The sequence below is a fragment of the Mauremys reevesii genome, linkage group 1, assembly GCF_016161935.1.
Source record: "Mauremys reevesii isolate NIE-2019 linkage group 1, ASM1616193v1, whole genome shotgun sequence".
Taxonomy (NCBI): Eukaryota; Metazoa; Chordata; order Testudines; family Geoemydidae; genus Mauremys; species Mauremys reevesii.
In genome coordinates this window covers 199245346-199269319 of record NC_052623.1, presented here as the reverse complement: position 1 = coordinate 199269319, position 23974 = coordinate 199245346, and the positions used below count along the sequence as shown (strand labels likewise).

The following is a 23974-nucleotide window of genomic DNA, read 5'->3' as shown; positions in this document are numbered from 1 at the left end:
TCAGGGCTCCCGACAGTGGCCTGGACTGACCCACTCTGACCCAGGCTCCTGGGACCTGTCACTGCTTCCCGATGGCTCTGCTGGCATCACAGGCAGGCCTGGGCAGCTCTTACTGGCTGTGATCAGCCAGAGCCCCGCAGCACCTGTTTCCAGCTTCTGACGTGGCTGGAGAGTGGGGGCATGGAGAGGGTGGAGCCTCATGGCAAGGAGGGGCACAGCCTCCCTCCCCCAATTTTCTGTCTGGTCTACCTCAGACCCCCTCCTTCCACCAGGAAGAGCCCCTGATGTTGGGCTCTTCCCTCTGGTTGAACTTGCTTTACCACTGGCTGGGCAAAAGTTTTCTGCCTACAATATAATGTTTGCAGTGTTGTAGCTGTGTTGGTCCCAGGCTGTGAAAGACACAAGGTGAGTGAGGTAATATCTTTTATTGGACCACTTTCTGTTGGTGAAAGACACAAATGTTTCAGCTCCATGGAGCTCTTCTTTCACCAACAGATGTTGGTCCAATAAAAGATATTACCTCATCCACCTTGTTTCTACCAGATAATGGTGACATCTAGATGATTGCTAATAAGTAAAAGAATGTCTAGAAATAACCTTTCTCACCCCCAGAACAGCAACTCCACAGTTAGCAATTATAATCCTGCGATATTAGACCCACCTCCATTAGGGAAATTTGCACTGATTTAATTAATTTACCACAATAAATCTCACCTGAGTTGCATGTCTACATTAGGATTTCACCTGGGTGTAGCTCCACGGATGCAGCCATGCCAGTGCAAATTTCTCTAATGGAAACAGTTTCTAAGGGGCTAGATTTAATTTGTCCAAGGGATCCTGAAGTTATACATAATGTGATCCATTAAAAATAATCTCTAATAAAGTATTCAAATAACATTAACACAGCATTGCTAAGTCTTTTAAGAAATTCACATATGTCCACTGTAGGACTGAATAGCTAGACTCGATAAGTATATAAATAAATACATTGGGCGTGATGCTCCTCTCGCTTGTACTGGTGTAAATCAGAGAGAATTGACATGACATTTTCTTTACTCTCTTGATTACAGGACTAAGCTCATGGGTCTCTTCTCACACACAGTGGCATAAATCCACTGCAGTTAGTGAGTTACCAATGTAAAAGAGATGAGAATAAGGGCCTTGAATATATGAGATCAGAGTTGTGTGAATAATGTGATGTAGACATGCTGTGTTGACTATCTTCTCCAGCCTCATATGATTTTGAAGAAAGGGATCAATACATCTGTTCTGCCAACATTTTGATGTGACATCACATCGCGTCTTCCTTGTAACTCTCTATTTGGAGACATTTTGTCCCCACAATAACCAATAACTTCCTAGAAAGTTGTGACAGCTCTTTCTCTGGAGTTTTCAAGCAGAGGCTGGATAGCCATCTGTCTTAGATGGTTTAGACACAACAAATCCTGCATCTTGGCAGGAGGTTAGACTAGATGACCCTTGTGGTCCCATTGAGTCTATGATTCTATAACTACAGGGACCTGGATTATTACAGCCTGATTCACCTCTTTCTTGGACCTTGCCCAGTCCTTTGCTCTGGTGTAAAGTGAGTGTAAAGCTCTATCACCAATTATTAATGGAGGGAGAAGACTGATTTGGTAGGACCACTCTGTGCCCACTTTATATGGACGTAAATGGTGAGGCAGAGCCTGTTTCCATGGTGTTACTCCTGAAACCAATGGGCTGACACCTGCCTAAAGCTGGTGTAACCATGGTGAATCAGGCCCACAGATTCTAATTCCAGACTTTACAAAATCATGCAATAATGGGGGTGGAAATTCCCAAGCCAACAATCTCATAATAAAACATCATGCTGTTAGGCTCATGTGACAAGATGAAACCCTGAGAGCTATCACAGGGAACAGAGATGAGTGGAGAAATATCATCAATGGAAATTACATGATGAGGTACTAGGTCTTTGTGGCATGCCCTTCCCGCCGCCCTGCCCGGGATTTGTACAATCTAAAATGAAGAAGTAATTTCAAGAACTCTCTGAGCTAAAATGACTCTCTGAATATCACTTTGGAAAAGGAGATGAAAGTGCCCATGCATACTCTTGTGGGGTCACTTTCGAAAGCCAGCAAGTCAAACTGTAAAGGATTAGACTTGCTGAAAGTAAAAGGAGCAAGTTTAAGACTATATGTTGATTTAATCATCTTTCCTCAAGTGACATTGAGACATTAGTCTTGAGACAGAAATGCCCTCAAATATCTACTGTCCTTAAAAGCCACTAAAATTTCATATCAGCAGAAGGGGTAGGAACAGTGAGAACATGAGCAGCAATATGTATCTGTCTGTATACAGTTGAAAACTGTAAAAACTTGCCAGTTGCCTTAGATACCTAAGCAAGCATTTGCTGTTAGATAACATCAGTATTTGAGGCATTCAAGGCATTTCCTATTGAGTACAGGGATGTACAAATAAATATTGTCAATACTGAGGTAACTGATCTATTTAGTTTAGGTAAAACTGGCAAATTTTTAAATGTTCACAAGTATATATGTGTAATCTAAATGGTTTTGCAGATAAATCACAAAAATTCACAAAGAAGGAATCACAGTTTTAACTCATTACAAGAAACAAATACTATTTATCTGGTTACTTTTAATATTGGGCATTTTCTGAACCACAAGGGTTTTTGCACAGCTGTTGTAGAAATTGTGAGTTCTGAGGGAAAACTAAAACAATAATTAAAAAAAAAGAACTTCCTCAAAAAAGCCTTCACTTGAAAAAGAAAATCTTTTTCTGAGGTTTCAAAAAGTGTCATGAACTTTCCTGCTGACCTCATAGATTATTTTACCTTTTTTTGTTGTTGTTGTTGTTTTTTTGTTAAACTGCTGCATTTTCTGGTTCTGGATAAGACCCCACAAGGTAGGGCTGTAGTATAGCAAGAATGTTAAGGCTTGTCCACACAAAGACTTAATCTGCAGCAGGTTGGGCTGGAAATCTACAGCAAACTAGCCTGCCTTGCACTAACTACTGTGTGGCCTTGCTGCTGGGCACTAAAAGTTCCATAGTGCTCTTTGACCTAGTGCAACAGAACTTTTAGTGCAGAGTAGCTGGGTCCACATGACAATTTAGCAGGCTAGTTCACTATAAATTTACTCCCCAGCTAGCTGCTTGCTGACTTGCCATATAAACAAGCCCTAAGACAAAATGTTAATAGTGTTGGGCCAGATCCTCAACTCCCATAAATCAATGTAGCAAATCCATTGAAGTGAGTGGAGCTATATCAATTTGTGGTTAGATTGGCCCCATGAATTACTGTTTGGTTTTTGTTTTGTTTTATTAGTGCCAAAAGTGTGAATGGCACGTAGAGCAAAAATGCAGCAAGGGTGTTGCTTTCTTCCGTCTATTTCTGGGTATTCCAGCCTCAGGAAGTAACAGAAGGCTCTCACATACATTAAAAAAAAAAAAAGCCTTTTCTCATGGAATTTCCATCCCAATTTTGGAGATCAGGAGATCTGGATAGTTCAGATAAGCTTCAGATAAGTATTTTAACTTTTAGATGCTTATCTCAACCAACCTAGAACTCTGAATTGTTTGTGGTTCTCCCAATGACTAGGAGAAAGCTGTTTAGCCAAGAAGTGTGATATAGTAGTATGATACATCCAGGGAAATATCCCTTCAGTTCCTATGCAGATTCATTTTATTTCAAGGTGGAGTGCTCACCATATGGCTGCTTTGTTTCCACTGAATATAAGGGATTGAATCAATTGCCCTCTGATGATATGGGTATACTGAACAGACATACATCATTTACTGAGCACGGGCCTTCTGGGTTGTGAGGGTTGTGAGGAGGGGAGGAGGGCAAACAGCCCTATGGATAAATCATTCTTATTTGGCTTACAGAACTATGGATTGAAGTCTGAGGTGCTAACCCAGATCAATGTATTGGTTTTAACAACGTCCCATATGGATATTTTTCCTCATTTGGAAATTGCCCACTGATGAATGTGTGTGGCAGCCAAGAACAGTTAGGTCACACAATGAAGAGATCCTCCGAGGTTAAGGTCATTGGCAAGATATCATGGATAAGGCTGTAATACAGCTGGATACGCATTACTTAGCCAATGACAATTAATAAATGGCCTTTTCAGCATTAGTTTGCATAGCCTTTATAGAAAGAAAAGGGGGGAAAATGTGTCCTGTACATGGATTCTGATCCACCTTGAAGAATTTTAAATTTAAGATACTAAGGGCTAGAAACAGAGCTGGTCGAAAAATAGGGATTTCTGTCCTGAGGGAAATTCCACTATTTCAACATATATCTAAAATCAGGTGAAAAAGTTAAAATATCAAAACTTGTCACAGGATCACCACAGTTCTTCCTTATGGCCAGGCTCCCCAGGCTGAACTATAACACCCGTGATGCACCATGAAAGCTCAGACAGATATGTGTGATAGGTGAAAAGGAGGTGGAGCTGTCAGGGAGCTGCCCAGGCCCTGACATAAATAAGATAAGCTGGGAATTGCCATAGTCCCCAGTGCTTCCTCCCATTGACATGTACCCTACCCGTCCGAGAATGTTGGTGTAGTAACTGTCTCTGCTGTCCCCTCCATCACAGGACTTCTGAGCTAGACAACTGTGGACAGAACTGGAGCTAAGAATCTGGGTGTAAATCTCTACAACCACACATCAGCACTTCGGTCAAGCTTTGTATTTAGATCTGAGGAGAGCTATGCAAATCTTTCCCTACAAAACCTGAAACCAAGGAAAACTTGACAGTTTTTGCCTTTATTGCAAACACCAAATATAGGCCATGTTTGCAAGGTTCACCAATTTTGCCAGAGAACAATGCCAAATTCCAAGCAAACATGACTGACTTTTGGGTATTAGTGAGGGATTTATTGTCTGAGGTAGAAGCCTGGTTTCATGTAGTTATATCTAACTAGAGATGGCCAAGACCTAAATCTGGATTTAGATTCTGAAATTCCCCTTGCCTGTTCCAACATTTTGGGGATTTCACATCCAGAGTTTGGTCCGGTCCATTCTAAAGATAGGGACCATTTGTAAAATTCATAGGCTCAGAAACGTGCTGGAAAAAGAGCTTTTAAATCATTCAATACATTTCTGTGTCTATGCATGATTGTTCCCTACAGTACATTTTTTTTAAAAGAAGTTCAATATCTAACATTTCGGAGCCATTATTAATTCCATCTCTCTTCTTTATTAATGGACATTGTTTCCTTACTATGTCTTTTTCTCTTGATATTCCTGTAAAAGCCCTTCTTATTTCTCTCAACTTCTGTGCCTTATTCCTTAGCGTTAATACACTTTTCTTTGGTTTTCATTGTACCACTTATTTGTGACACACACATAACTGCAGCACAGAAGCAGAGGGCAGGGAGGCTGGAGGTTAAGGTAGTTGGAGACAGATGAGGCGTTTTGCACCTGGAGAGGGGTAGGAGGCTGTTTGGGATTGTGTGATAAACACATCTAAAAATGATCAGGAATGAAATAGTTAATAATGTTGACATTTAAATTGTCATTATTAGGTTTCAGAGTTACATACATTAAGATGAGTAGGGTGGTTTATCGTTTCCAAAGCTTTCTGTAGACTCAAAAATGCAGCATTGCATTCAGTCACACTTTCAAATTCTCTTTAGAACAATGGACCACTTTTAAAAAATAAGGGCTTAGGTTCTGAATCACAAGAAGTATATTTTTCAGCAAATTCCATTGCTGCAGACTTTCAGAATACACAGGGCCCTACTTGTGGTATAGCAATCCTCCATTCTTGAATACTTGTGAATTTCAATATTTTTCATATCGCTCTTTTTACATTAGATTCTCTAATGCTCTAAATTCTGCTTTCTTGAAACCTGATACCCTTTTACTGTTACTCCTGGCCAGACAGAACAGGCAGTTGTAGAATTACAGATGTGCCATAGCATCACATATAAGGTAGGTTAAAAACTTTCCATCAAAACTGTTTTTTGACTGAGAATTGGTGTTTTGACTAAATTATTATTATTATTATTATTTTATTATTATTATGGTGTGAAAAGTGTTTGCTTTCTGTAATCTCAAGTTTTCATCAAAAGATAGAAAACCACAAAGATCTGGGGTTTCAGACAAAAAGTTGCTCTTGTTTTTAACGAAAAATCAAAAATTTCAGCAGGAAAAACAAACAATTGTTGACAAGCTCTAATGACATAGTTCTAGGCAAAATTTCCTATAACAAACGGTGACCTAGAGCTGGGCAAAACTTTTTGGCCAAAACTTTTTTTGGCTGAAAAAAAAGCAGATTTGGGTCAACAAATACATTTTGTGAATTTGGATTGATTTTGTTAAATTGTTTCAGTCAAAACAAAACAAAAGAAAAAAATGGAAATGTCAAAATGAAATGTTTGGATTTTTCAGACTAGAGTCATGAGGGGCTTTACTCTCCAGTCACAAAATCAAAGAGTAGATGCCTCTACTATACACAGTAGCCCCATGGTTTGAGCCCTTACCTGGGATGTGGAAGATGTGTGTTTTAATTCCTGCTCTGCACCAAGTCTCTCTCTCCTCCCATAGGAGTGCCCTAACCACCAGGCTATTGGATGTAGAGCTGCCTCAGTCTCTCCTGTTGAAGCTATGCCACTTTCTAAAAAATACCTGTGATTGGGCCAGAAGAAGAATGACTCTGCTGCCTGACACTCCAGAGCAGGGATTTGAACATTGGTCTCCCACAGACCTGGTCAGTGCCCTGACCATTGGGTATTGGGGAAACCAGCTTCCTCCTCAGTTTTGTGAATCTAGCATTTGATTTCCTTTGCTCTTATTTTCTAAGAAAAGGTTTAAAATGCCAAGAAACATTTCATTTTTTGTTCAACCTCAAATGAAATTTTTCTTTTTCAATTGGCTGAAAATTCTGAGCAAAATTGGTTTCAGTTCAACCTGTAATCATATTCCTTTTTTTTCCTAATGTGGCAATGAACTGAAATATCAGTTATTGGCACAGCTCTCCTGTGAACCCATTTTTCCCTATGTTGAATTCAAATTCCAAGGTCGTCTGTACCTCGCACTTTCTCATTCAGTTCCTCCATATTAGGAAGAAGTAGATCATGGATGTTACCTCTCTTCTAAACAGGTTTATTATGTGCCTTTAAAAACCTGAAGTGCTTGTCAGAAATCCACTAAGAGTAACAGAGACTTTCCTGCAGAAGTCTGATGTAGAATTTGCTCATTTGGGCTGAATAAAAAGATGGATTAGTTGAGAGGGTGGGGTGGGGGCAGGGTTCTGAGTGTTAATTGCATCCCTAATAAAATCATCTAGTTAAACTGTCTGCTTTGTGGCACATCACCATGGTGAAGGAATTTCTAAAGGTAGCCTGCTAAATTGATTGTGCTGCTAGACAATTAATTGAAATGAGAAAAACAACCAAAAAAAGAATTCTGAAATACTAGATTTTCAGCTGTTCTTCATTACACCAACTTGCAGAGATTAATTCAACAGATAGAATTAAACTCTTTTCCCTGGGCACTGGATGGTTTTGCTCCCCGCCAGCAGTAGGTTCTGTGTGCAGCTGCCTCCTTTATGTACCCACATATCCCCTGAACAGTGAGGAGGAATACTTTGAGCTAGAGAGAGATCAAGCATATATAATATACAAAACAAATTCTTTTTCACCCTTTGGGAGCCTAGCTGTAAAAAGGAAGTGTTTCTATTCTCTCTTCTTTCAGATTTTTGTGGTGGTATTCATTTTTTTCTTCCTATGGGTATATATCTGTCTTCTGGGTATATATCCACCAGAGATTATTTAGCTTTGTGTTTTATTTTTTGTAAGCATGGGATCATTCTTATAGCATTTGTGTTTATCCCATTGTTAATATTGCATCGGTGCCTCATGCCTAAAATTGCTAATATTCTGATATCGATTTGTCTCCTTCACTTCTGGCATTAGTTACAAATTACAACTTTCTCTTCCTTAAAAGTTTTTTAACGTGATTGATTACTGCATGCCTTGATTGCTCCCATGAGCCAATGCTTGATTCAATCCCATGAATGAGGAGGTATTTATAGTGCACACACCAGTGCTAGGGCATTCACTGGAAATGAGGACCCTGGGCTCCACTGGGAATTTTGCCGGAGCAAAGAGGGAAGGATTGCACTCCATAATATCTCCACCCAGAAGCAATAATGTCTTGAAACACCCATGTAATTATGCTGTATTGGTTTTATATGCAGGGGTCTAAGCTACATCTAAGTCCACAATTCTGCAATGAGCTTCTTTGCTGGTGGACCCCTCAACCTATACTGAGCCTCATTGGCTTCGAAAGAGCTCTGTATAGGTGCAGGTGTCTGTTCATGCAGAATTCACTGAAGGACTGGGGCCATGTTAGACTGTAAGCTCTTTGAGGACCATGATTTTGTGTTTGTAGAAAAGGGGCCAATGGTGCTACCACTATATATATAATAATAAACAATAATAAGGAACATGGAGAAAAAGGAAGAAATAGAGATTCTGTTATAGATAAGGGATCCTGTGAAGACCTTTCCCCAAAAATATAACTAGACTTTCATGTAAGTAAATGAACCCTTTATGAACTTGACAGTTAAAGCTGGGAAGCTGAGAGTATTTGGCTTGCTTCTAATGTCAGATACATTGGCTGTGACAAATACACTATGCATGTGCCATAGCCAGTTTTATCAGATAAGTGGTGATGTGCAAGTGCCTGGGCATTTGAGATTATGATTAGGCTCAGCTGTGATAGTGGGAGTGGTCTGTGGAATCTATTGTTGTTGCTTTAATGCTGTCCAAATTAGGATGGAAGTTATGAGCTTGTAAACTGCACAGGTTGAAGGAGATTTGTTACTGAAACTCACTGTAATTCTTGTGGTTTGAAAAAATTCTTACAAAACCACTGATCGGTTATAGCCTGCTTTTTCACGTATCACCACAAAATACTGAATTTCTGATTATGAGCTTCAAAATTACACCCATTTCTCAAGCCTTGCGCAGATACAAACATTTTGATCCACATCCGATCTGCATCCACAATAATTAACTTGTATCTGACCCACGACCTGCATTCCATTATATGTAACCACATCCGCACCCACACCAGCACCCTCTAGAGCAGTGGTTCTCAACTGGGGGTCCATGCCCCCCCCACAGTTTCAGAGGGGTCACAGGGCCCCACAGGGCTGAAGCACTGAGTTCTGATGCCGCCCCACATGTCTGAAGTCCTGAGCCCTGGCACCCCAAGCAGGGTTAAAGCCCAGGGGGCTGAGGACCCTCACTGAGAACTGCTGCATCCAAATCCGCAAAGATGGAAAACAATACAACCACGTATCACCACAAAATACTGAATTTCTGATTATGAGCTTCAAAATTACACCCATTTCTCGAGCCTTGCGCAGATACAAACATTTTGATCTACATCCGATCTGCATCCACAATAATTAACTTGTATCTGACCCACGACCTGCATTCCATTATATGTAACCACATCCGCACCCACACCAGCACCCTCTAGAGCAGTGGTTCTCAACTGGGGGTCCATGCCCCCCCCACAGTTTCAGAGGGGTCACAGGGCCCCACAGGGCTGAAGCACTGAGTTCTGATGCCGCCCCACATGTCTGAAGTCCTGAGCCCTGGCACCCCAAGCAGGGTTAAAGCCCAGGGGGCTGAGGACCCTCACTGAGAACTGCTGCATCCAAATCTGCAAAGATGGAAAACAATACAACCACATCTGCATCCACGGATGCACATATCTGCAGATATAAAGTGGATAGCTGTGGATTTGCAGGGTTCAACCCATCACCTCTTGCTGTTACAGGTGCACAAATCAATTTTGAAAATAACTATGACCATGATAGTCTCCTGATTGCCGCTAGATTTGAATATGACTTCACAACTCTCTATGCATGCATGTGTGTGAATAAAAGTGTAAGAAATGAAGGAAAACCTCTAAGAAAAGTAAGAGCTTACATTTTGTCAGGTAACCCCTGCTTCCTGCCATTGGGACTGGACTAACACATTTTGCCTAATTTCAAACCCACTCAGCTTTGTAGGTTAGAAAGTTAAACACGTTACTGGGCCCGTGTTATTTTTAGCGAGATAGTGGGGAAAAAAAATGGAAAAAAGGTTTCAGAGACTGAGAACTAGTTTTCTGAGCTGAAAAAGAAAAAATTGTTTGAGACGTTTGCAAAAATTCATACTTGAAAACGTTCACCCAAACGTACACTTCAGAGTACATAATAAGAGTGGGATTTTGCCTGTTGAGAACATAATCATCTGTGCCATAGTGGAACATACATTATTACTGTATGTAATATTAGGGCCGGTATACACTTAAAAAGCTGCAGCAGCACCACTGTAGTGCTTTAGGGAAGACGCTACTACACCGGTGGAAGAGCTTCTCCCATCAGCCTAGTTAATCCACCTCTGTGAAAGGTGGTAGCTATGTGGACAGGAGAAGCCCTGCTGTCAACATAGCACTATCCACACCTCGGGCTAGGTTGCTAAAACTATGTTGCTCAGAGGTGTGAAAAATCCACACCTGAGCAACTTAGTTATACAAGGTAAGTTTGTAGCGTATGCCTGGCATTAATATTTATAATTTGTATTACCATAGCACCTAGGAACCCTAGTCATAGACCAGACCCCATTGGGCTAGACACTGTACAAACGGAGAACAAAAAGACAGTCCCTGTCCCAGTTTAAGTAACGGAGATAGCTGGGAGTGCTGGTAACATAGGGTCTGAGTAGGGAGTCCACATATCCAGACAGTCCTTCAGTGAGAGTTCCAATGCCAGAGATGATGGGGCGTCCAGGATTACCAGGTTTGTGGATCTTAGGTATTAGATGTTACCTATGTTACCTATGTTACCAGCACTCCCAGCTATCTCCGTGACACCACTGATTTCCTGAGGAAACTACAATGCATTGGTGACCTTCCAGAGAACACCATCCTAGCCACCATGGATGTAGAGGCTCTCTACACAAACATCCCACACACTGATGGAATACAAGCTGTCAGGAACAGTATCCCTGATGATGCCACAGCACAACTGGTTGCTGAGCTCTGTGCCTTTATCCTCTCACACAACTATTTCAAATTTAATGACAATATATATCTCCAGATCAGTGGCACCGCTATGGGCACCCGCATGGCCCCACAATATGCCAATATTTTTATGGCTGACCTGGAACAACGCTTCCTCAGCTCCTGTCCACTCACGCCCCTTCTCTACCTACGCTATATTGATGACATCTTCATCATCTGGACCCATGGGAAGGAGACTCTAGAAAAATTCCACCATGATTTCAACAGCTTCCACCCCTCCATCAACCTCAGCCTGGACCTATCTACACGGGAGGTCCACTTCCTAGACACCACGGTGCAAATAAGTGGTGGTCACATTAACACCACCCTATACCGAAAACCTACCGACCGCTATGCCTACCTTCATGCCTCCAGCTTCCATCCCGGGGACACCACAAGATCCATTGTCTACAGCCAAGCACTGAGGTACAACCGTATCTGCTCTAACCCCGCAGACAGAGACCAACACTTAGAAAATCTCCACCAAGCATTCTCAAGACTACAGTACCCACATGAGGAAATAAGGAAACAGATCAACAGAGCCAGATGTGTACCCAGAAGCCTCCTACTGCAAGACAAGCCCAAGAAAGAAACCAACAGGACTCCACTGGCCATCACATACAGTCCCCAGCTCAAACCTCCACCGCATCATCAGGGATCTACAACCCATCCTGGACAATGATCCCACACTTTCACAGGCCTTGGGTGGCAGGCCAGTCCTCGCCCACAGACAACCTGCCAACCTGAAGCATATTCTCACCAGCAACTGCACACCGCACCATAGTAACTCTAGCTCAGGAACCAACCCATGCAACAAACCTCGATGCCAACTCTGCCCACATATCTACACCAGCAACACCATCACAGGACCTAACCAGATCAGCCACACCATCACCGGTTCATTCACCTGCACGTCCACCAATGTAATATATGCCATCATATGCCAGCAATGCCCCTCTGCTATGTACATCGGCCAAACTGGACAGTCTCTAAGGAAAAGGATAAATGGACACAAATCAGACATTAGGAATGGCAATATTCAAAAACCTGTAGGAGAACACTCTAACCTCCCTGGCCACACAATAGCAGATTTTAAGGTGGCCATCCTGCAGCAAAAAAACTTTAGGACCAGACTCCAGAGAGAAACTGCTGAGCTCCAATTCATTTGCAAATTTAACACCATCAGTTTAGGACTAAACAAAGACTGTGAATGGCTTGCCAATTACAGAACCAGTTTCTCCTCCCTTGGTTTTCACACCTCAGCTGCTGGAACAGGGCCCCATCCTCCCTGATTGATCTAACCTCGTTATCTCTAGCCTGCTTCTTGCTTGCTTATATATACACACCTGCCCCTGGAAATTTCCACTGCTTGCATCCGAAGAAGTGGGTATTCACCCACGAAAGCTCATGCTGCAAAACATCTGTTAGTCTATAAGGTGCCACAGGATTCTTTGCTGCTTCTACAGAACCAGACTAACACGGCTACCCCTCTGATTCTGGAAATACCAACCACTGAGCCTTTATTCTGATTCTATTTCTGCACAGTCCAAATCCCTCTTATAGCACATACAAAACAAAGTGATTTGGCTACACAGAAACTTACAACAAAGCTATAGGAAAATTCTCATTTTTCATTATCTCACTTTTTTGTTGTTGTTGAAATAGGAACACATCTGGAGCACTATAATTTCCATGACATTTTGCATGCACTTAGTTCTTGGTATGAACTAAGGAATAGACTTTGAACTCTTAAACTTATATTCATTTTTTTTCTTTTGCAATCCCAAAACAATACGAGAGGCCACTAGTAGATAATTTACCCCCTTTGAATATACATAGCTGTTAACTAATGACTTTGCAGAATCATGGATAACATATCTGCTCTACATTTCAAAGGATACTGTGCTGAGTTCAAATACTGCTGGGGATATATTTTTATTTAAAATTCTTCATATCTCATATCTTTTATTTTCTCAGCATCAAATGGATCTGTACATCTTCAACATTTAATTATCTTTACCATCAGAAAGAAAATAAATGGTTAAGAAAACATTTAAATAACTCTTTCTTTAAGAAGTAAAACATGACATATAGTATGAAATCTAATCTCCTAATGTTGCATGAGATATAGGTCCTAATGTAAATAAGAGAATGCACTTTGTTTGATCTTTATAATATTTACATCCAATTTTAAGGCCTGAATCTGGGAACAATGCACATTGCCACTCTGGTGCACCTACCTGCCTCTCTTTGCAGGATCAGGGCCTTAATATTGTTTAGTCATGGTCCCTATGCTTTACTGCATTAGCAGAAAAATATGATCACTTCTTGGTAGAAAAATCACTACCTCGGAATTGTTACTTGTGTTTACCAAAGACAATAAGCCTGATTCAGCACTAGATCCTGAAGGTCCTGGGCTTGGGATCAGGCCCCAGGTGACCTAACAAATACAGTATCTGTTCTATATTTCAAAGCTGTTGAGCTGAAGTCCTGCCAAAGCTGAAGTTTTAATAGAAGTTCTACTAGCTTTCCATATGTCAGTGCCATTATAAATGAAAGAATAGTTCTTGTTGCTACACGGGAGAGTGGGAGAGAGGTGCAAACGAGAGCGAGAGAGGGAGAAAATTAGATTTAATAAAGTTGATTAAAAAAAACCAAATTGGAGAGAGACCAATAAGTCCATAAAATAATGGGATAGCTCAAAACTAGCCGCATTAGAAATTACCACAAACAGCTATTTAAACAATACTGGCCTCCATGGTTGGACCCACTTCTCTCAGCTCAGGATACAAGTAACACCCCTTGAAATCAATGGGAGTCAGAGAATTACATGTACCCTATGGTGAGACATGTACCCTCGAATTCACTTGCCACAAGTGAATAATGGCAAGAATGGGCTTTGGGGGGTGCTGAACTGCATACAGGAGTGGCACACAAAAATGGAGCTTTTTTCTATATTAATTTTATTGCTTATAACATTTTACCTTTCGGAAAATGCATTGGACAGGTATTCCTTAAAGAGGGTTATTCCCAATGGGTAGTGATTCTAAAGGGATTTCAGGATCCATTTTGGTTTGGTACAGGTAACATATAGTCCTTTAACAAGTCTATCCTATTGAAAGAGCACAAGGTTGTTTTGTTTTTGTTTTTAATTTGGGATCCTATGAGCTATACAGAGGATGTGCATATGAAATTGACTCTGTCACTTGCACTAAGACTCCAGGGCTATAAAGAATCTGGAGGTTGTTTTCAAAAGATGCCCAGGAGATATTCTGATTGTTCCCTCTGGTCCACCTCCCACTTTGCCCGCCTCTTCCAAATGTTCGACCACCTCTCCTTGTCTGAAACTGCATCATGAAGGCACCATTTTCCTGCTCCTCCACCCTGTTTAACCAGAAGCCTCCATTCATTATTTTTCTACATCCTCTCCACAGTCACAAACACATCAGTTTTGGATCTATTGCTATTTCTTCCTCCTGGGACTAACTTTTTCCACACCACAGGGCATGGGATAAGAGTGGCTGAGAGAAGATCACACACTGAATCTTGAACCTTTCAAGATTCTGAGTATAATGGTTTGGAAGAGGACCCCATATATGCTTAAACTGTCCCTGATTGGATGGTTCAAGCAAGTGCTTGTCATGTAATTACAGCATCAGAATGTGACTGGGTTCTGTCAGAGAAAGAACTGGAGGCTGAAAACTGGTCTAGAAGGATGGAGAGTGAGGCAAATAAAATGTAAAACAAACAAACAAAAACCACCTCACGGGGCCCAGACTTCCTTTAACCCAAAGATGATTGCACCATAGATTCTTCTGATTCAACCCCAGTTGGGTTTTTATATTTCTATTCCAGCGCTTTCTCCATTGATCATGAAAGCCAACCATAACTGATGGGTTTAGGAATAAATATCCTCTCTACGCATATTATTTCATAATTGTCCATTGCGGATTTTAATATACCTTCCTCTAAAGCAAAAAGTACGGGTCACTTTGGAAGACAGGATACTGAGCTAGATTAGACTACTGGTCTGATCTGGAATGGCAGATCTTATAGCAGGGAGAATACAAGTTGTATCATGTAGCTTTACTATTGTGTGAGTTAATACTGCTCATCACTGTGCCACTTATTCCCTAAGATGAAACTTGGGGCGCATGATGCAGCATTAGTAATAATACAGCTCCTTCTCTGGGAGGTTAATAAGTCAGCACAGATACTGTAACATTCTTCTTCCAGGAAGCAACTCAGGGCCTGAACTGCCAGCTGCTGATTTATTTTTCTTCTATATTGCTCTTTTGCATTTTTAAGTCAGGCTGCGACTGAAATCAGTAGCAAAACTCCCATTGACTCAGAGGAAGCATAAATGGGCTCACTGGCAGGAAAAAAAACCTAAAGCAAAACAAAAAAAACCCCAAATGATTTAAACCCATTGAGCTTTCTCAAATCCAAACTAATCAACGCTGTTTCTGGGCCTGCTGTTCAGGATAATAGTATAGTTCTGGGGAAAATTCTGTGCCTCAGAATCTTGCACTTGAAGTGAACCAAAACGAAGATGAGCACGAGAGACAGAGAAAGATTTTTAGGCTCTCAGAGCTTGGGGGGAGGGGGATTTTTAAATGTGACGCTTTGTGTGGTGGGGTGAAGGCACAGTGGAGGTTAAAGGAGTTCCCACATCCTGCAAGAATCTAGGTTGTCATCTGTCAGTGGATTCAACTATTATCACATGCAGGCTTTTAATTTAGGAATAAACTTTGGGCCTCAGCCCTCAAAATCAACAGTGACAGCTTCCTGTCCCTGGGCAAATTTAAGAGAGAGACATTATTCTGGCCAGATTTGAGAAAGGCATTAGACAGTCATCCCTGCCAGAGAATGAACTCTAGGGGCATGGATACTCTTGAGGAAAAGGGATACAGGGATCAAAATGCTATCCCAAAACATGGGAATATGAATAGTGCCCCCCTAACACCTTACTCAGAACAGTTTATCTGTATCCAAGTCACCACCTCAGAGATGACAGTCCCATTCCCAAGCTTCTAAAATAGGACTAAGTAACATTAATGCCTTGGGTCTGTGATCAAAAGGGAAGGAGCTGCATCAACAGAGAAAATGCTGTTTGCTGACAGGTTGTTAGAGAGAAGCAAGACACTGGCAGAAGGAGGAATAAAAATAGAAGTTCTCAGGTAAAAATGAAAAACAAAGTAAAGAAAGAAAGAAATTGATTGTTTAAGTCACAAAAGATAGAACAAGTAAAAGGAGAGGTAAATGTTAAAAAGAGCATGTCAGTAGTCCTTTAGAATAGCAGCGATAAAGGCTTGGACTCCACAGTGTAAAAGTCGAGACAGATCTACCAGGGGGCGGGGGGAAATAGCATCTTATGAAAAGATCATTTATGGTTTGGAGACTAAAATAGAAGGTTTCAATGATGTGGTGCCATTTCTAAGCTGTAAAGTATTAAGAGGCATGTGGAAATAGAGATGACCAAATATGTGAAGCAGGTGTATGAAGGCAATCCAGCTATGAAAGGAAAATAATAGAAAACTGTTGATTGCTTTCCTTGCTTCCCTCTCTTTGTGCTTTGCTATGGATAGAACAAACAAAGGCCAACTATGCACTGTATGTTCCTTGTTTGAAATGGCAGTGCAGAGATAATACTGTTAATGAGGACTTGGGCTTTTTAATAAAGGTGCAGGTTAGGCTATGCAGTGTAAAAGCACAGAGAGATTTAGAGGTTCTTGCTCTCAAAATCGAGTCAGGTCAGACCAGGTGGAGAAAGGTGGGAGTGATAAGAATTGAGAGAAAGTCACTGGCTAGTGCTTGATACTGATCCACAAGATTCACATGACACTGTGGGGCCAAGCTTTTATTTTTTAAAAAGTGTTTGTTTTAACAGAGTTGTGCCATCTCTTAGGGCAGGTCTACACTAAGGGCGGGGGTCGAACTAGGGCACGCAAGTTCAGCTACGTGAATAGTGTAGCTGAATTCGAAGTACCCTAGTTCGAACTACTCACCCGTCCAGACGCTGCAGAATCGAAGTCCGTGGCTCCAAGGTCGACTCCACCACCGCCTTTTGCAGTGGTGGAGTACCGGAGTCGACCGCGGCGTTTCCGGAGTTCGAACTATCGCGTCCAGATTAGACGCGATAGTTCGAACTCTGAGAAGTCGAACTCACCACGTCGACCCGGCTGGTAAGTGTAGACTAGCCCTTAGAAGCTGTGTCTGTTCTTCCTAGCAGCTGCAGAATCGAACAAAGTCATTACAGAAAGTAACATTCACTGTTGCATCTATGCAGCACATCACCTAGTATTCGTTAAAAGTAGAAAAATAATAGATGGCTCATTCCCTGGTTCTCGCCTAATTCCCCACATTTCTGCTGTTTGGCCTCAACTGCCAGTCAGTTTTGTGCATGCCTGATCTATAAACTGTCCTGAGCCTTTTATTTAATTGCATTTAATTGCAATTTTTAAAGCCCTATTCTATGAAATTGTCTCCTTTTCTTTCTCTCTACTTCTTATGGGGGGGATATACAAACCCCATTGGGTAATTTATAGAGAGGTACTGTTAAATCAAACTCTCACTCATGGTGCTTATAATTACACACTGTCGAAAGCTGAATGGAATTTGCTTACTCCTGAGAGCATCGCATTGTAGAAAATTGAATTAGACCCATGCACTTGATAATGAGAAGGCCGCCTTTGCTTGATGCTGGAATGTGCACATTCATGATACTGGGATATTACACCCCCAAGCAGTGAAATTGCTGCAGCATTCCCATGGACTCCTGATGTCCAGGAGAGAGGGAGGAAGGTGCCTGATGCAATGGTCTCTTAAGTGATTTTCCAGCAGCATGGGATGGGGCAGAATGTGATTAGACAATGCAGCCCTTTTTGTCAGGTGGTGAGCACCACAAGAAAGGAGTTGAGTCCCATACCCCTCACATATTTTAGCAGAATCAACAACAAAATACAATATGGGTGAGAAGTAGTGTGAGTAGAGCTCAGCAAATGATTTGATTTTTTTAAAAATTATTTCAGGTGAAACAAAATATTTGGTTTGACCTGAAATTATTTTTTTTTCCTGATTTTTCTTTTTTTGTTTTATTTTCAGGGTGATTTTTACCTTTAAATAAATAAATAAATAAATAAATCTAGCTAAAATGAAAAGTTGAAACATTTCATTTTGAAAATGTTAAAACAAAATTGTGCGAGAGGGGGAGGGCTGAAAATATTTGCCAATTTTTAGCTGAATTAGTGCATAGTTTTTGTTGATCTGAAATGTCTCTTTTTTTGGATGAATAAATTATTTGTCCAAAAAGCTTCACCCAGGTCTAAGTGTGACCTAGTGGATTGTACTCAGATTCTATTCCCAGCTATGCTACTGACTTAATCTGTGAGATTGGCCATGTCTCTTATCTTCTCTGTGCCTCAGTCTCCACATGTATAAAATAGGGACAGTGCTTTTTTACTTACCCACCTTTGTAAAGTGCTGCATGATTTCTAGATGCTTAGTGTGGTAGTATATATCTGCTAAGTATTGGTAATGGCAGCAGTAATCAGGGGCGGCTCTACAAAGTAGGCTGCCCCAAGCAGCGCGGAGCGCTGCGCCGCCCTTCCCAAGTCCCGCGGGGGGTCCCCTCTTCCCGCGGCTCCGGCATCCTGGGGAGGGCGGCATTTGGCTCCGGTGGAGCTCCCGCCGGCATGCCTGCGGCAGGTCCACCGGAGCCCGGGACGAGCGAACCTGCCGCAGTCATGCCTGCGGGAGCTCAACCGGAGCCGCGGGAAGACGGGACCCGCCGCAGGCATGCCTGCGGCAGGTCCGCTAGTCCCGGGCTCCGGTGGACCTGCCGCAGGCATGCCGGCGGGAGCTCCACCGGAGCCAAATGACGCCCTCCCCAGGATGCCGCCCCAAGCGGGCGCTTGGCCCGCTGGTGCCTAGAGCCGCCCCTGGCAGTAATATACACATAATAACCACTGTTGCTTTCTTTATGGTGATGTAGAGTGGAAGGAAGAAACCATTTCTCAGATTATCTCAGTGTCAGATCTAGGGTTTGGCCAGCTGAGAAATAAGGCTGTGGTACATTTTGCACTAGTTTTAAGTATCTTGGGGAGTGGAAATCACAGGACTCTGTGTGTGTGAGAGAGAGAAACCTTCCTTCTTTCCATGGACTACCATGGGGCTCTATGGCGTAGTTGCTGGATGTGAATGAAAACAAATATCATCACTCTCTAGGGAATAATTACCTTTATACTGGGGTCCATGTGGGCCTCTGGGCTTTGCTCATAATGAAAAAAATCCTCCTGACTCTGTTTCCCTTTTTCATTTTTACTTCTGCTCAGATACTCTCTCAATTATTCTACCCCAACTTCCAAAACGGAGCATGTAACAGCCAAGAATAATTAAGAGCAGCCTTGAAGCTGCTCTAAGTAGCACGAGAGGCCAAACCAGCCTAGTATTAGGGGTGGGTGGGCATAGTGACTCCCATATCCGTTGTGCCCTGCACTGAGCAGAGCTTGACCAGACCCAAAAAGCTAGGTCAGTTTCTCTCAAAATGGCATTATGTTTGAGTGGACAAACCAATGTCTCGTTTTTCATAAAAAATTGGGGTTGGTAAATTTCAGTGTGACTATTTCCTACAGTCCTGCCACGAGACAAATTTGTTTTTTTGTAATGAATTTCATCTGCATTTTGTGAATGAATGAATAAATAAATCATCTACAGGAAACCCAAAGTTCCTGATTTCGAGAACAGTGTGTCATGCAAGAGCGAGACCAACCAAACACAATTTCTGAGGCTTAGAAGCATTTCCTCTCTTTGGCCCTAGGAAATCCCACCCTACCCTCTTGGACTCGCCTATGATGGTTTTTATTTCCCATGACTGTGTCCCTAACCTATGGCAGTTCTCTCAGTTTCTGCCTACCTTGTCTCATGTTGCATTAATCTGAAGTTTCCAGCAGAAATAGTTTTTGTGTCTCATGTGACAGTGCAAAGCTTTTAGAGAAAAGAGGAACCTATTTTAATCATGCTGCCAAAGTCAGCAGACGCTTAGTTTCAGATAAGTGCAAAAAAAAAAAAGAGAGAGAGAGAGAGAGAGAGAGGCCAGTCAAGTATCAGAAGCCAGATGTTCCAGTAAGGAGGGATACAATTTCAGAAGAGAATAAAGTAGCACCTGATTACTGCTTAGAGCTTATTTCAGCATGGGAGGAGAGTACAGCTCTTTCCTCGATAATTAGAAAACATCTGTTCCAGTTTCAGTCCCTTCAGTCACATTATGTCCTCTGATTTTCTGAACCAGGCACAAAGTTACTCCTTTCCTATGAGCTTGCTTGACAATGACCTTTTCATCCTCTGTCTTCTGCTGTTTCAACACTCTTGACCACACCATCTGCTTCAACTCTCTCTCCTCCCTGGGCTTTCATAACTGCATGCTTGAGGGGCTCTCCACCTACCTCTTGGACAGCTCCTCCAGTGTCTCCTTTGGCAGCTCCTCCTCCTTCCCTTTCCACTGGTGTCTCACAGGATTCTATCCTTCCCCCGACACACACCTTAGTCTTCCCACCACACACTATCCCTGCACCTGCTCATCCACTCCAATGGCTGTAACTAACTTCTCTATGCTGGTGACTTCCAAATCCTCTACTTCGCCCCTATTCTCCCCTGGTCATCTCTTGTATCTGCCACTATTTTTCTGGCATCCCTTTTTCAGGATATCCTGCCAGCTACCTAAACTCAATAAGGCAAAACAGAATTCCTCATCTCCCTGTCACAAGTCTTCCCCTCTCCTCTTATTTTTCACAGCAGATCATCCCTGTTCCCCAGGCCAAACACCTTAGTGTCATCTTGACTCCTCTCTCTCCTTTTACCTTACATTCTGTTAAATCCTGATTCTTCTTCCTTCGGACTTAGAATCTCTCCATTTTCATCCCCACTCCCAACATCCTGTCCATTCCTTGAAAATCTCCCACAGAAATAACAGAGCATTTTGCCTGTGGAACCTTACACTTGAGCCAGGAATGATCCAGCTTGACTCTCAAGGTATGTCTACACTGCAGTTAAAAACCCGCAGCTGGCCCAGGCTAAGTGATGCCGGCTCATGGAGCTCAGGCTAAGAGGCTGTTTAACTGAGGTGTAGACATTTGGGATCAGGCTGGAGCCCAGGATCTAGGACCCTGAGAGGTGGGAGGGTCCCAGAGGTCGGGCTGCAGCCCGAGCCTGAATGCCTATACCCCTTAGACCAAGTCCAAGAAGCCTGAGTCAGCTGGCCTGGGCCAGCCTCAGGTGTCTAATTGCAGTGTAGACATACCCTCAGATCCCAGAGCAAATGTGAAGAGCTGGCAGTTAGAAAACCATCTCTTCACTTGTACACAAAGAACATTTGATTTACACTTATTATCAGGCTAAATATGGAACCTCATGACATCATTTTCACAGAGTGTTTGTGGAGTGCATCTGTAAGGCATTTTCCACCACATACATACTAGCTGGGGAGCAGGTGGGTGTGTCTCAAATGAGGCTGGGGAATGGTATGTGACAGGAAAATTGTCTTTGGGTGCGGAGCTGCAAATACCCAGCTTTAGTGGAACAGGAGCTGTTCTGTGTGAAGGCTGACTGCATTAGAGGACTGTTGGTTTAAAGCAATGTGGCCTCATCATTCATCTGGAGACACCTGACTACAATATTTTAGCTTTGCAGATTTTTTTCATTATTGCTCCCTCCTCTTCATCTTCTTTTTTTCCTCAAGAAAGAAAGAACTATTCCTATTTGATCAGCTAGGCTTGAGCTGTGCCCTAATGGCCCCTGGCTCTGGCTCTGACAGATGTATAGGTCACTACCAAATGGCTTTGGGTTTGATTCTTCATTGCATCGTGCTATAGGTCAGCAGCTGTGTCTTTGTAAAATGGGAGTGAAGCTTCTGACACCCTGTCTGTGCTTCTCCAATGATTCTCCCCTTGTGCAAGTTAGATTTAGGTGCAGTGTCACTGACTTACTCAGCAAACTGAGCTGTAATCTCCAAAAAGGTTGTAGCTCAGCCAAAAGGGGAAGTGGTTAGCAACAACTGCATTTAGTCTCCAGCTGGGTTCCTGGGTAAAGTCGATATAAATGGTTGATAAAATCCAGAGCAGCTCTGAGATGACTCTAAAAACAAGTGCAAAACTAATGCACAAGGATTCCACTCAGGGTTAACAGCTAAGAATGCCATGCTCCATGTCTGCTGCTGTGCTGAGGTCCTCTGGTGAGATATGACCCCTTCCAATCACCCTTTCCTTGTTGCCTTTATTGCATAGGTTTTTTTGTCTGGAAAGTAGTGTGGAAATTGCAACCTGTTTACCTTTGAATCATATGGAGAATCACCCTCACAGAACAAACAAGCACAGGCATTCCTGGAGCCAGGAGATATAGGAGAGAAGGAAAAGTGCAAAGCAACTGAGCAGATTATGGTAAAATGCGGCCCCTCAATATCCCAGCAGTGCTTGTCAGGAGTGGGCAAAAGTCACTTTGGAGGCTACCACAGAAGCACTGAACTATCACAGACTTTGGGAGACTTTAGAGTGACTATTGGCAGTGGAGTGAGAGCTTTGCCAGAGAGGAGTTTTTTCCTCTGCAGGTTTAATTAGCATTTCCTTTAGGAGCTGCTTGTGCCTATTTTTACACACTGTCAACTGAGATTCTTATTTCCCTTGTGATACTCTCCAAGTTCCCCAAACAGTAGTGACAAACCCAGCGGTTCAGGGATTGCAGTGCTCATGCAAGCCACCGTTGCAGAGAGAAGAGAATGAAGAGAGAGGCTGTGAGGCCCACACGTTAGTCTCCTTCCACTATCCAAAGGAGCACCTATCTGAAGGTCTGCATTTCTGGTGTAAACTCCTATTGGAGAATTGAGATGGTGTAACCTCGTAAACTACACCAGAATTACCGGCCAGAACTGCAGCCACAGTGCTCATTCACACTCACAACCCAGAATCCAACCCTTTGCCTTGCCTTGAATCTCACTGATTTAGAATTAGTCTTCATCCATCAAGGCAGACTTACCAACTTCAACCATCTCCAAGATGCAAAGCCTGATGGCAAACCCTCTTCTCCTCCCTTTCCCACACACACAGCTACCTGCTCTGGAGGTGGTGGTGGTGGAATTAAAGATTGCCAACTGCTTCCTGAGGTGCTTCCTCCTATTTTTACTTATCTTCCTGTGAGCATGTTTAGAGCAAATATTTAGTACGCTCCTTATAATGTAGTTATTGATAATGGATCCTTGCTTCTAAGGAACATGCAGTGACTTGTCTCCATCGAATTAAATTAGAAGAGGTATCGCCAACTCTCTCCTTAATAAGAAGGTTAGCAGGTGTGACCGGGTTGTGTCTGGCAGTGTGGGCAAACAGATCTAGACCAGAGAATTGCTGGATGAGGTAATTTCTATTTTGAGGCATACTATGAGCAAACAAAACAAAGTCTTTCTTGGTGTTATGCAGTTTTCCCCTCTTGTGCATGTCCAATAAACAATGATGAGAAAATTTACAGAAAAAACTACAGTCAAATGTGGGGAAAGTGCAGGGATTTTAACTAATATTGCAGGCATTTTCTTCAAATTTGTGGGAAGGGGATCTCTCCTAAATGTATGCATATTTGTGCATGAATTTACTTATTCATGCAGGGATCTGTTTTTTGGTTTTGTTTTGTTGTTTTCAATGCACTGTGCTGATCATTCATGTGCTTACTTACAGTTACTTACTTTCACTGGGCTCCATTAAATACTGGACATTTACCTCCCACAGGAGTGAAATTTACCACCATATCTGAGGTATTTCCATTCTAAAGCCCTGATCCTGCTACTTATTTCATGTGGAGAGCCCCATTGTCTTCAGGGTGTAAAACGTGAATATTGTGGAATAACACCAGTGCCTC

The 23974-nt window shown here is 42.3% G+C and overlaps 1 long non-coding RNA gene across 1 annotated transcript in view; it reads left to right on the top strand.

The window, feature by feature from the left end:
- Positions 1-1854: 1854 nt before the first annotated feature.
- The window catches only part of LOC120377091, a 63434-nt gene continuing 41314 nt past the window's right edge, over positions 1855-23974 (top strand). The window contains exons 1-2 of the long non-coding RNA XR_005587476.1: positions 1855-1946; positions 5831-5947. This is a non-coding gene — a long non-coding RNA (uncharacterized LOC120377091). The remainder of the gene's footprint in view (positions 1947-5830; positions 5948-23974) is intronic.